The sequence below is a fragment of the Platalea leucorodia genome (genome assembly GCF_965183815.1).
Source record: "Platalea leucorodia genome assembly, chromosome: 4".
Taxonomy (NCBI): domain Eukaryota; kingdom Metazoa; phylum Chordata; class Aves; order Pelecaniformes; family Threskiornithidae; genus Platalea; species Platalea leucorodia.
In genome coordinates this window covers 72,246,526-72,258,669 of record NC_138826.1, presented here as the reverse complement: position 1 = coordinate 72,258,669, position 12,144 = coordinate 72,246,526, and positions in this window count along the sequence as shown.

Here is a 12,144-nt window from a genome sequence, read left to right as displayed (position 1 = left end):
GTCTGTGTTAGTAACTGTGTGCTGACCCTTCCCTTGCCTGGCCAGTAGAGCTTCATAGTCCAGAACCGGTTGGGGCTGGACATCTTCCTTTAACGTACCTGGGGAGTCCTGCAAAGTTGCGCAAGTGTCTTCCCCAGAGCTGCTCTCCCCACGTAGGGCTGTGAGAGCTGGTGGGAGCTGCCCATTACCATGAGGAAGCCCCAACAGCAAGACCACAGCACCCCGCTGGAGAAGCCCATGTCGCCTCAGTGATGCGGCAAAGCTTCCTGCAAAAGGTTGAAGGTGCCTTTTGGCTTCCACAGCCTGAGAGGTAAAAGGTGGGGGTCGCTGTGCCTGGTTGAAAAACCCACTGATTTTAGCCACTGTGACCTCGACAGAATTGGGTACAGAGAGCTGGCTATGATCTCACACAAAAAAAAGCCTCATTCAGGTATTTTTTTCTGTGATACAACTCTGTTGAGGAAGGCACAATTAGCAAGGGGACCACCATTTACTTAACTGTCTTTAATTTTGCCCCCTCTCCCTGCAAGGTCTGCAGACAGACAAGGGTCTCCATCGCAGGCGGTGCCGCTGCCCTGCCAGCCGAAGGCACAGAGAGCTTCTCCTCTCCTCCCGTGCCTGGCGAGGCTGTTGGCCACCCTCTTCTTCACCTGAAGATATTGGCGGGGGAATTAGTAACTGCTGCTCCTGGAGGGAGCCACATTTCCTCCTGGAGGTAATTGTCACTTGGCAGGATCTTACTCATCTTGTGGTGGCAGCGGCTGCCTTTCCAGGTTCTGCCATCAGCAAAGCAGGCTGCAGAGCCTTGGCTCTTCACCTCTCAGCCACTCAAAAGCCTCCTGCCCTGGGGCACGGCTGGCTTCACTCCTGCCTGGAGCCTGTCCTGCCAAAGCATTTGCTTGTGCTGGGTGAATGCTGGCCTCTTCACACCTTGCCGAGCAAAGCAGGTTGGACCTCAGGGGGTTAAACACTCATGCTGGCCCACAGCTGGGTCTGTCTGTTCTCCCTTGCAGATGCTCCTCACCAAGCAGACTAGAAAGGAAGGTGAATGGATGCAACTGCAGCTCTATAATGTTTGCCATTACATGCACCTGCTGCAGAGGCTATAGGAAGACCCCAAGAGCGTGGAAGCGTTTCCCAGCTCTCTGACTACAAGACCAGCTAATGCCATCATGGGTGCTGGTATTCCCCAGGTGGGAACTCATCCACCTTGGGAACTTAGGAAGCATCCTTCTCTAGAGCCCCAGCCTTCTCCTCTCCCTTGCCTCTCTATCTTCCTTGCTCCAATGGATTATTTTCCCTAACTGCTGTGGCCTGGTCCTGGGAGAGCAAACAGCAGTCAGCAGCAGGGTGCGAGGGAGAGTTCTGCCATCCGCGAGCAGCCGTATCTCTTCCGGTAGTACCTTTGCCTCCTGCTGGGCCCATCCCTTCTGTGCCATTCACCTGTGATCAGCTGATTCCCTTTATTTCCCCCTCCACAGCTCCTCCTGGTCTTCTCCACTTCCCACACGTGCCCTGCCTGGCTGGCAACACCTGCCCTCTGTGCAGCAAAACAGCATTTGCAAAAATATCTCCGTGGCACGTAGCTGCGGGAGCTCCTCACTGCATTGCAGCGCAGGGGGCTTCAAGCACAGTTAGAGCGCTGGCTGCACGCTGGCACATCTTGGAGCGGTTGGCTTGGCTGGCAGAGGCATCCCAGCTCTGCTAGAGCTGCTGCAATAGCCCAATTAGTAGTTCAGGTGTTGCCACAGTCTTTGGCTACAGCCCAAAAGCTAATGACAGAGCAGGTGGCAGATGCGAGGATTGCAGAAGCGTGGCTGGAGATGAGGGGAGCTCGTTCTGAACAGCTTGTTGAGACCAGTCTCTGCTGACCAGCTGGGACAATGGGTTTTGCAAGGTGGATTCGTGCTTTATGGAAGTCTCCAAAACACCCTTCAGCCTTTGAAGGATGCTGCAGCTGCATTTGGCTCTGCCACCCCTCGCAGGATGTCCAAAATTATCCTGGGATTACTGGGGTGATCATACCCGTGACCACTGGTTTACAGCAGGAGCAGAACTCATTAAACCCCAGAGGTGTTTAATCAGAAGCAAAGTGGCAATGGGGCATTGACACAGCATGCGTGTTGATGCAATATGATGATAGAGGGGCATAAATGTCATTGTCTGATGAAAGACAGCTTTGTCTTACCAAATTCCTGCCCTGTGTGTCTACCACAAATGGCCTGAGGCACTTGGGAACTATTGCCTCCAAAGCAAACCTATGGAGGGAAGCTGGGAGGGAGGAGAGGAGAGGCTGAAGAGTGGCAGTGGAAACTGTAGAAGTGTACGGGCAGCACAGCGAAGAACGTGCAACTTGACACACAGCAAGAGCTTGAGGAGATTTTTCCAAGCAGGTTGAAGAACTGGTTAAAAAGAGGCTTAGAGCTATGACCAAAGAAGCTGTTGATGCAGTTTGACTCCCGCTGTGCTTACAGAAGCAGAAGTTTGTGTATTCTTTGGAGGCAAACAGGATTATGTCAAACTACTTAATGCCATCATTCAGTTCGCAATGGAAACATTGAGTACGGGCTAATTGCTCAAGCCAAAAGGGCGGCAGGTTTTTGTGATCACCACCCTGTGTTATCTACGAGTACAAACTGCTCCTGCACAGCTCTGTATAAAGCAGGAGTATAGATGCAGCGATGCTTGCTTGCGCACACAGAGGAGGCAGGGTACGTGGACCCTCTGAATCTTCTCTGTCCCGAGCTCTTGTCATGGCTGTCCTTCCCCAGGGCCTGCTTCTGCTTCTGTTGCACTCAATATCAGAGTTGACTTCAGTGGGAGCATCATGGGCCCTTGGGTGTCGGCCCCCAAGTGGGCTGCAAAGGAGAGGAGTCAAAAGGTCTGCTTTTGGGTCTGCGTCCACTATGTCGATGCTTTTTTTTCCCCCAATGGTTCCAAAAACACCTTCAAGACCACCCATTGCTGCTGAAATACAGCCCCATCTTGAAAAAAGCTGTGTGTCAGTGGGTGTCAGGGCAGCCATTTTGTACTAATAACAATAATTTTGTACTAATATGCGTTAGGGAAGACAGAAATGACTAATTAAAATGTTGGGGAGATAGTCAAGTCATGAGAGCATTACTCAAGTGCAATTTAGCTGCGAAGCTGAGATTCACAGCTCTGCTATTACAAAAATACCACAGGACTTAATTCACCAGACATTGTCGTCAAGGTATCAGGTTATCATCCCACCTGAAAGCAGCTCCAGGCTACTCACCACCCAGCCCAGGCGTCGGTTCAGAGCCATCCACAGAGCACGGGCCTGGCTCCCAGGTGGTCGATGCCATTTCCAGCAACCGTAATTTTTTCTGGTCTAATATCAGGCAGGCCCAAGATGCCTCAGCTTGCAAAAAGAGGATTGTAGCTCAGCGTGGCCTTGCTCAAGATCAGGATAACACTATCAATCATCAATGGGAAGCAGAATCCCAAAGCCCTACTGTTCCTCCTGTAAATACTTCTTCATTTTGCAACTGTTGCTCTCTGTCCTGACCCCTCTCCAAATCCTCTAATGAAGATGATGATGAAGAAACTACTTCATAGCAAAGGGAGAGACCCGACAGAACAGCTTGGTGCTTGTTAGCGGGGGGGGTCAGGCCAGGCTCAAAGTGGACTCTACATCGTCTCTGAGTGCATCCCATCACTGCAGTGAAGGTCCCAAGGTGTGCAGGGGCCTGTGGCCCATGGACTTCAGGCAGCGGAGAAAAGACAGGGAACAGACATCAGCCTCTACGGGCCTGATGTAGATTAAGAGGAGAGCTGGTGCATGAAGCATGTGGTTTTAGCAGCTACGATCCCTCCCCTGCTGTGTCAGTCCCTGCTTTTACAGCTGTAGCAACAAGTAGCGGAGGTCTGGTGTAGTGGAGCTGCGTAGGAGGGGGGCTTAGCTGGGAGAGGTTTGAGCTGCAGATGGGCTTGGAGCCCACGGTCTCGGGTAGAAATGGTGTTTGGGGCTGTAATATGATTTGTAGGAGTTGGAGGGCTCTTTTATTGACAGCTCCGGCACTGCTTTGGCATGTGGCCACCACTGACTGGTGGATGAAGGGGGAGAGAGATGAGGCAGCGGGGGGAGAGGGAAAAGGACAAGGAAGAGGACAGAGCAAAAGAATTGTGAAGATCAAAGTCTAGTCAAGAGAAAAATTAAGCTTAGAAAGCAAGGGAGAAGGAAGGAGGAAAAATCAAGGAGTAACATGAAGGGAGAGATGGGAGGGAGACAGCAGCCCTCCAACAGGCCAGAAAAGGGAGGCAGGAAGGAGCTGGGTATGGAGAGGACAACAGCTCCCATACCTGGCACATTTCTCTCCTGCTGTTGCTATCTTGGAAAGGATGAGCCTGATGTTTTTTTTTTTTTCCAGAAATGCTTAATGAGTGATTAGCACAAATACCTTCCCTGATACCTTTTGTGATGCTTTGACGTTAAATGACCTATGTTACAGGAGAGAAAAGTGACCCTGTGTGGGCTTAAGGAGGCATCGCACCGCTGTGAAAAGACCCTCCCTGAGAGGTTAACGCACAAGAGGCAGCAGAAGCAGCCGGGCTCTGGGGAAGGGCTGTTTCAGTCCTGGGAGGCCCGGTCCAAAGGGAGGGAAAGTTGTGGATGTGTCCTGGCAGCCTGCTGCCCTGAAACCAGTGAGAGCAGCCCCGAGCTTTCGCTGCCCCAGATCGGGAGATCTCAGGCGCTTCCCCTGCCCTGGGCCAGAGAAAATCACTTTTGCAAGGAAACACAGCTGAGATCTTCCGTCTAGCTGGCCTGCACGTAGTCCCCCCACAAAACTCTGCTCTATTCTTTCAGCTCCTTGCTGTTGACTGCCAATGCAGATGTCACGCTCACCAGTGACACCTCCTTTTCCGTATGCTAGAAATGCCTGGTCTCAACTCAGCTTGACCAGCCGCAATCCCTCAAACCTCCTGCCAGGGCATGTGGCGAAGGGCTGGCGGTTGTTACTACCCCTCCTCGGCGGGGCAGGACGGGGTGGCTGTGGTGAGGCTCAGCCTAAGCACGGTGTGTGCCTGGGACCTCAGTCGGTGCCAGGGGGATGCAGGGGGAGGATGAGCTTCCCCGAGCCTGAACTCATTCATGGGCCAGCAGTCTCACAGCGGGTCCGGCTGAGTGATGCAGAGCCAGGAAGGACATACACTGGGACTTACTCATTGCTCTGGGATGTCAGTCCTAATGGAAAACAGCAGGGAATAGTTAGAATATGCCATAAATATTTACTAGCTAAGACATCCATTTCCCCAACAGTTGTTAGAAGTCTGTAGCTGCCTGAAGTTTCAGGGTTGGTCTCTGGCTCCTGCTCCAGCACCAGGAGAACCCAAGCATCATCCCAGCGCCATCCCGGCGGCACTGGGTCCATGCCTCCCGTGCAGCAGGTGGCTGCATGGCTGCCAAACCAGCCCCAGGCCTGCCGAGCCCCTGGGCGACAACACGGTCACCTCCCGTGAAGCACGGTTGGTTTGTGAGTATGGAAATAGCTCGGCATTGTTTGAGCCTGGGCTGAGCTGCGTTGTTCTCCCCACTGAGGCGGGGCTGCTGCGAAATGCCGAGGTTTCCCTTTGATCCGGGAGAAGCTGACCAGGGCTCAGCCTTTCTTTCGGTGTCCAGCCCTCTGCGTGCAAGCTCTGGGGTCCGACTGCGCTTTCCTCCTCAGCCTGCACAGCGCAGGCACGTGGCTAGCACTCAGAAGACACACTTTAAATAACCGCACCACAATGACTCATGCCTTACCCAAGGCAGTCTGGCTGCTGGCGTATAAAGCGTGAAAGCCGGTGATCTTTGGAAGAAGAGAGGATCCTACAGCGAGCAGACATATGGCTCAGTTCCTGGCCAGAAGGTGGGAGGGGTGGAAGTGTTTCTAGATGAGATAGGCTGGGAGGCTGAGGCTCGCAGGCGCAGAGCGGCGGCCTCCCCACCGCTGCCCAGCTCTGTCCTCCTGACCTGCCGCCACATGCGCAGCCCCTTGTCTCTGGACTTTCCCCGAGTCAGCAGTTTTCAGAGCTGGGGTGGCTCAGGGAGGTAGGGAAAAGGCATGTGGGAGCAGTGCCCGAGCCCAAGCGTGGCCGACGTGGGGGGACGTGGCGCGCTCTTTTGCCCTTTGCAGTGTTTGGCCTGTAGCACCGAGGAGGCAGACAAGGGTAGGCAGTCCTGAGGGCTCCGATGGACCTTTGCCTGTCCCTCAGGCACTCGAATCATCCTCCATTTCCCCAGCCCCCACCAGCCCCACTGCCCTTCTCACCCTGCCTCCCTCTCAAACACTCCCCATCCACTTCCCCACCAGCCCCCCTCAGCGCTGTCCCTCCCTGCACCGCCTGCCCCTCTCCTCCTCCCCCAGGTCCGTCTCCTGCTCTCCCCTTCCCAGTTTCTAAGCCTCCTGGGGAGCTGCTCTGCACCCCCTTTCCTCCCCCACTTCCCGGTGCCATCTTTGCACCCTTCCTCCTCCACCGCCTGCGGCCACATCTTCCCCCCTGGCAAACAGCCACCCCTCAGGACCTCCTGTGGCGTTTCCCCCAGCCCTCCCCACAGCCCCCAACTCCTTCCCGCAGCCGTTTGCCCCAGAAGCACCGCGGCGGCTGCCAGCAGCCCGTACCAAGAGGCCAGCCTTCGCCTTCGGGCTGCACCCCGCTCTCCCTCACCTCCTCCCCAGCCCGTGGCTGCGGCTGGGTTGCCCCTGCCAGCCACACGAGCCTCTTTCCCCAGCCCAGAGGCTGTTTCCAGGGCCCAGGCACCCGGGAGCTGCTCATCGGCTTTGGCAGAGCAGCGTAAATGTCACGTCCCTGCCTGTTCCTGGCCTGAAGCGACGCCCGCGTGTCTCCCGTTATGTAAGGCGCAGTGCGTACAGGAGCTGGGAGGCCTCGGGCTCGCTTACGCACCGTGAATGACAGCTGCAAGAATGAGACGGAGACTATTTTTAAATTTCCCCCTCCGCCCCCCCCCCCCCGCCCCTTCTCTAGCTCTTCCCCGCAGCCCCAGCCAGGCTGTGCGGATGTCCAGACCCGTCCCCATGGGGGCAACTGGTACTGCCGGGCTCTGCCCAGCCGGTCCTGAGCAAGGCTCTGGACTGCCACAGAGGGACATGCAGCGCCTCAGCACAGGGCTGGTGGCACCTGGAGGACACGTCCTCTTCCAGCCCTCCTTGCCCATCAACAGTCCCCTGACATCCTCTCCTTCACCTCTCATGGCCCTCCTTGCCGGCGGGACCCGTGGTGCCCTTTTCCTCCCCCCAGCCTCTCCCTGTAACGTTAGAAAGGTCATTCCCTCCTCCTCGAGCCGCAGGGTTATCGCAATTCCTCGGAGCAGAGCGGAAGGGATCTCGAGGGGGGGAAAAAACCTGCCTTCTCATGTGGAAACGTGATACCCCAGCACCACCCTGTCCCTCAAGAGACAGATGGTCCGGAGCAGGGGGCTGCGTAACATCTCGTCTCCCACTGAACGCTGCCGGCACGGGGACCGGCAGGGGAGAGGCAAGGCGGGTGAGGAGCTGGCTAAGAGAGAGGCGGTGTTGGTCACAGGGAAAGGAGAGTTGTCAAAACCGGCAGTGTTTTGCCCCAGAATGCTATAAGACAGGTGCCCCTCAAGCCAGAGCAATGGAAGAAGACAGGCAGTGGGTGGACGCTGCCTGTGTGCTGCCACTTTGGCTCTGAATAAAGACACTCAGTTCAAGGATATACCCATCAAAGAATTGTCTGGAGAGACTAACAAGTATGAGGTACCACTTCACCTGGCATTGTAGATGCTGCTCTAGACATCCCTCCTCAGGAAGGATGGAGCTGACCTGCAGCAGGTACAGAGCAGGCTTGTGAGCGGCCACCGTTGAGTGTGCAGCTTGTCTCATCTAAAACGGGAGAGGCTGAGGCGGGGCAGGACCCATGCGTCATAAATACATGCTAGGGCAAAAGTCTAATTCGTACTCCTAGAAGCTCATCTGGATCACAAATAGACTTAGACTTAAAATTAGAAAGAAGTTCCTAGCCAGCCATGGTATAAACTTCTGCGACAGCCTGTCAGGCTGGAAGGTGGGCAGAAGGAGCCTGATTTGGTAAGAGATGCAGCCGGCTGGTAGTCACTGCACGGCAGGAGAGGAGGGAGCCAGAATGAGCTATACGCACATCTGAAATAAAGCTTGCACTCACGTCCCCAAGCTGGTCCCCAGAGGGATTGGTATAGAGCTGAAACCTCAATGTGTTGCATGCTCTCTAGGTTACATGTTATTAATGCTCTGCTTCAGGGTCCTCCCGGATCCTTGAAGAGGAAAAGGTCACTTCTTTTCCTTCTGGGTTTTTAGGAAATTGTTTCATTTCCTTCATCTCTGTAACCTCTCTGGCCAGGGCTAGCCACAGGGCTGGGCTGAGGAAGGGAGGAGGAACGGGGCCACTCCTGCTGCTCTTAGTCATGCTTTGGGTGTGTTGGTTTGCCTTGCTCACAGGCTCAAGACAAAGCCAGCTCTAGGGCCAGGAAGGCATTTCCCTCGGGCTTGGTGTGCTGGGGTGACCCGGGGAGCCCGAGCTGTTGTCCATTGTGGGAAGCAGTGCCCTTATGGGGCTCCTCGGCTGTGTTTTCCCTGTGGCAGGAGCTCAGGGACGCTAGAGACACCTTTGCTCTCTCCCACTTGCTCCCTCCACTGTGTTCGTATCTTTAGGCTTCTGTGGGGCTTCGCCACGGGAAGCGAGGGGCTGCCTTCAGGATGAGGGATGTTCCCTGGATGGTCCCTACGTGCCTGGACTCGGGCCCTACACCACGGTGTGTGCAGGTCGGGAGGACAGGAGTCCCAGGTCGACGTTTCTGTGTGGCGTGGAGGCTACGTCACCACATTACCACGACAAGGTCCTGGGGCTTGTGACCAGGGTGCCAGCTATTTTTGCCTGCTCTGAGTCCTCCTCAGTGCCGGGGGCAGCTGGGCAGAGCCTGGGGCAGAGCTGCCCTCAAGTGGGAGCCTTGATGAGGGCCATGGGGTCAGCTCAGCAGGCTGTGGAGAGCCGTCAGAGGACAGCAGGTCCCTCCGCAGGAGGGTTAAGGCTGCCTCCTCCAGCCTCCCATCCCTTAGAGGTTTCTCCCAGGCCACGACCGTGTCCCACCCAAGCCCCTCAGCTGATCCTCGCTGTTCCCCCCCCGCCCCAGAGGTCGCCCGCTTTGCCGTCGGGCTGCAGGGACCAGGAGAGAGCTGTGCCTAGCGCCGGGCCGGAGGAGGGGCGCCGGCTCCGGTGCCCACGGGATGAGGGGGGGCCCGGGCCGCGCTGCCGGGGGGGCGGCGGAGGCCACGGCCGCTGCCGCCGGCCGGGGCCCGGGGCCGGGCGGGTCGGTGCGGTGCGCGCTGCCGCAGCGCCACCGCCCGGCGGCCGCCGGAAGGGCGCGGCCCAGCCGCCATTTGGGGCGGCTTGTCCCGCCCGCGGGCCGCCCCGCGTTTCTTCACCGCTGGGTTCGGGTACCGAGGCTCGGATTAACCGGGGCGGGAAGGCAAAGGGTTTGGAAACGCACAGCCCGAAGCCTCAGGACGGGAGTGCTGCGGGCAGGGGGGAGCGACGTGCCCCTCTGTGAACAACCGTGCCCTGGCTGCGCAGGCAGGAGGGCTGCTCTCCAGCTCCTGCAGCCACAGCTTTTCACCATGCCCGCGGTGGTTTGGTCCCCCAGCACTCAAAGGCAGCAGAAATGCAAAATGATCTTTCCTTAAGAATTTAGGGAGTGCAAAGAGCCTAACCCTCCAGCAGCACTGCTCAAATGAGCGCCCCAGCCAGCCATCTGCTCCCCAGCCGCCGGGAGGTTTGGGGTGGGGGAAGCGAGCCGCAGGTCCAGCCTGCCACACTCCGGCAGCGCAGCCCCGGCCTGAGGGTGCAGGCTGGTGCCTTGGCCGCCGTGATCCCTCCTCTCCCAAGCAGCAGCACCCAGGGACCCTCCCCAGGCCTGGCACCCCCCAGCTGGGCTCTGATGGAGATGGGCTTTCCGCCCAAGTATAAGGCAGCCCCCCCAAAACGGCGGCACACCACGATATTCATCCCTTCTCAGGAGCCATTTTGGGTCAGCAGGCCTTGGTAGTGCAAAGAGTAGCGAGATCTCCTCGTGGCGAAGCTACTTGTAGCTGATGTGTCCTCGGCTCTGCGAAAGTCCCTGATCTCACGGATTCTGATGGGGCTTGCGCTGCACGAGGCCGTGAGCACACGCGACAGCTCCTGGTTGCCGAGGAGGGGTGTGCGGCAAGTCCCCAGACCTCATGTCTTGCAGTAGGTCTGCAGGCTTGTAGCTTGGTGAAGCCAGCCACACCTTCAGGATGAGAAGGATTTGGTAATGGCACCTTTTCCTGGGCTGCGGCAGCGTCCCAAGCAGGAGCAGGACGCTGGAGCACCCATTGCTTGCTGGACTGCGGCAGTACGTGAATCTAGGAGAATGTGAGGAGGCTACTTCTCCTCAGATTATGTATTTTACATTTACAGATAGCATATAAAGCCTTAGAAGCCAACAGGCAGCTAGCAGGATAAAACGAATGCATTGGCTAACTGATGACGAAGACTGAAGCTGGCTGAAGCAGCTCCTGTTTGGGAGCCACAGGCAACCTTCTCAAGCACGAGTGGGTTGAGCAGCACTGCGGCACGGGGTGCACCTGCAGCACAAAGTCTGGAGCAGGGCAGTGCGGGTGCGTGGCCTGCTGCTGCTGTGCCGCCACCATGGAACACGCACATGGATCTGGCTCAGAGGCTTGCTGCCCCAGGGCTCAACCAGGGCAACCCGCCAACTTCTGGCTTGACTCCCTCACAGTCAGTTTGCTCCCCGTTTCCTTCCACTGCCCTCTCACTCCTCAGAAGCCTGCTCGGGTGTCACGTGCAGCACTGATCTCCCTTCCTACCTCCCCTCCCAGCATCATAGGCTGGACAACTGAGGCAGGGCAGAAGACAGACTCTTGCTCCAAGGCCTCTACGCAACAGCATCTCTATCCCCTCTGCCTCCTCCAGGGCAGGCAAGGGGCTCCAGTGTCATACTGTAGGCAGAGGCTATGCAGGCTGGTGGCTCTGGTATACACACAGCGTCTCCAGCAAGGTTTCATCCACATCCATGAGCTGGGACTCCCCCACTATTGCAGGTCCTGCTGCTTCCCCAGGCACCACAGTAGGCTGCCTCCCAGCTTTGCACGTCAGCAGAGAAGGTGCTAGCCTGCTCTTCAGTTGCCTCCATTCCTTCTTGCCTGAACAGTCACGCAGGGCTACAATGCCATGGGATGCCTGAAGGGGAATTCAGGGGCAAGTGGAAGTTGAAACCCCTTTTGCAACCTGGTCACCTCACAGATTTAGCCTCTCAAAGCCCAACAGTCTTCCCAGCTGTAGGAGAATTGTATCACTTGAAAGACACATAAAACGCTTAAAATGTTTTCTCAATGGCCATGTCTAGCCAACAACCACAACCAACAGCAAGCAAAAACCCAGAAGAGCTTGATGGATGCAGCTCTTGCACATTTCTCAGCCAAGGCATTCCAGTTGCTGCTACAAAGTGCTACAAACCAAACAGGATCCAGATCCTTTCCCCGCTCTTTCGCGGATCTGGTGTAGCCAGGAGGAGCAAAAATGAGCACAAATGCACTTGAATTCCTGTGGTCAGCAGATCCCCCTCCCCAACACACAACAGGAAAGAGGTTGAGTGAGAGGCTGCCATTTTTTCTATTGCCATCTGTCAGATCACTAATGGCTGCAAAATTTCCTGAAGGGAACTAGTAATATAATGTGCAGAGTTGGCACATTTATAGACTCACTCCCCACCCACCCAAGAGAACATACAAGCTCCCTGAAAAGAAGGCACTGTATAATAAACGTTTGTGCTGCTGCCAGCTGCCATCACCACAGGAGAAAGATACCAAATATCCTCCACTGATTCTATGTTGAGGCCGCAAAACACCAGAAGGATAGATCCAACACGTCCTTGTATCCACTCGGTTTCTACTGCAATTCCTTGTTTTGGCCACGTCAAGTCCTTGGCCTTCAGTCCATGGTACAGCTCAGGCCCCTCCCTCTAAATAGGCAGGCTTTTAGCTTTCGTACGCAGATTGCCTAGGTCACTAATCATGCCGGAAGATATCTGGAAGATAGCCAGAGAAAAACAACTAATTGACACTTCATTTCTTCCTTCTG